Here is a 2,500-nt window from a genome sequence, read left to right on the forward strand (position 1 = left end):
ATGGTCAGCGCAAAGGACTCCCTGATATGCCTTAAGGTATCACTCGAGGCCAAAGAATTATCCTGAAATACTTACTTATACAAAAACAACAAGGAGGTCCTATAACTGATGTATCGAAGGCAATCTAAAAACCATATGAAGGAACAAAAGTTTCAGACATTACTATTCACAGACTAGACAAGCAAGAAAGAGACACGAAATATATATTGTAATTCCCAGTATTTTGATAAAAGAAAGGATGGAAAGTGATTGATTTTTATTATTTTGAAAAAATTGTACTGCGAAAAACTACTCGTGTGACTAATTGCTGGTTGCAATGAAAGAAAATATAATTATTCATTTTTAGTTGGGAAAAGAATTCCTATTTTCGACAAATTGCTGGTTAAAATGAAAGAAAATATCTTTTCTTTTCCTTAATGGGTAGAAAATTCTTATTTTCGACAAATTGCTGGTTGCAATGAAAGAAAATATCTTTTTTATGTCAAATATTTCTGTGTGAATGTGTTAGCATGAGTAAGTTTTTTTTTTATATAATTTGCTCGATTCTTTAATAAGCCAGATTTAAATAACACTGTATTAGTAAAGTTATTGATGAATTGTTGTGACAATATTACTTGTTCTATACCTGACCCTACCCTAGCGATCTTAAAATGTTGAACAGATTTTTAGGAGGAGCTTCCTATCCTGGACTTTCACGGCTATATTCTTTTAAAGAGAGCGAAGAAAAATTTTATGGAATCAATTGAAGTGCTGTGCCTTTTAGTAGAATGTAAATCTTTCGGACTTATTGAAACCTCTCAACGTATAATATATATTTTTTTTTTCGTGTTCTTGAAATACTGTATAGGAAAGCTACTTTTCTCGGGAATTTATTGAAATTGTGCCCTACATAACATTTTATTTTATTTGGGTCTTTGAAGAAATTCCTCCGTATTTTTTGGTTACGTCTGGTGAAGCAACTACTTTTATTAAATTTTAGGTAAGAGGAAAGTTACTTTTCTCTCCATGTTTCCATTCAGTCAGGTAGAACTTTTTTTTATGAAAAAATTGAAAAGCTGTATTAGAGCTTTGTTAGTATCGTCAGGAACCATCATTTTCTTTCTCAAATTGTATGACAGAGGTTATGTGTTTGGACTGATGGGATTGTCTTCGTTATAGCAATTAATCACTCTTCTAATTGAAGAATGAGAAAAGAAGGCCTTTTTGCAACAAGGCCAGATGTATTCAGATATTTATCACTTTAAAATAGAAAGGTTTCTGCAACTAAAAAGCGATGAATTGTGTCAAATTTAGTAATTAGGTACATATCATTAGTTACGATGAAGTTGCCTTGACCATGGATTTCACATAAGCTGGTCATGAAATTCAGAATCTAGGAATGAGAAAACGGGAATTCCACTTTCAGATTAAAAGCGTGTCATCTGTTTTTTTTCCCTTTTTTTCATTACCATATGTATATCTATAAAGTATTTCATTTTCATCTTTTATTAAATAACATTTGTTGATTAAAACTGATTTTCTTTGAATAATGCATAAAATCATCATTGCATAGATTTTATCAATTGTTGATCATTCTCTTCGATGCATATTTAACCATAGTTTGGTCATGGATTAATGAACGCTAATTCAAGTATTCTCATGACAACTGATTTTTAATACAAAATAATCTTCATAGTTTTTTCTTTTAAATGATCTTCACGGTTATATATTATCTTTAGCGGTTATTGTTCAGATGTATTTTAATTGTTCATAACATGGACGAGAATAGTAGCCTAATATTTCTGAGCTATCTAAATATGCTAGTACTCACTTTTGAAAGTTAGTTAAGACATGACCATTTCATCAATGGGCCTCATTTTAGTTGGCACTAGATAATGGTAAATAAATAACATTTTACAATTCATCCCTTGTAAAGTTATTGACAATGAGGAAATGTCAGAGCAGGATTATATATATCTAAATAGTTAATCAGAATTATTTCACGAGAACTTTCGATTTATAACATATATGAATTAATATAGTATTTCAACACTTATTAGAATGCCTTATTACTAAGAGGCAATGTTTATTATCATATTCTACCCAAGGAGATTAATGAATGTTGACTTTGTTAAAACATCTGAGTACCACTGGATGTTTTCTGATATACTCTTATTTGTTTTTAAACTTGAAATGAATAAATTATTATTTTGCAAGGGGAGAAAAAATCAAGAAAGGGTAATTCGAAACAGAAATTAAATCACAATTTTCATTTGAAGGTTTAAATCAAACAATACTGGAAATAATCAAAATCACATTGAAGTTTATTTTGATAGATTGATCTACCATTTTCGAAGTTTAGATATGGACATCTGTGGAAATGTAATAGTTTCTTAACTGCATACTAAAAGCTTTTCTCTCTCTCTCTCTCTTAGTAATAAGGCATTCTAATAAGTGTTGAAATACTATATTAATTCACATGTGTTATAAATCGAAAGTTCTCGTGAAATAATTCTGATTA

This window comes from Palaemon carinicauda, chromosome 2 (assembly GCF_036898095.1).
Source record: "Palaemon carinicauda isolate YSFRI2023 chromosome 2, ASM3689809v2, whole genome shotgun sequence".
NCBI lineage: Eukaryota > Metazoa > Arthropoda > Malacostraca > Decapoda > Palaemonidae > Palaemon > Palaemon carinicauda.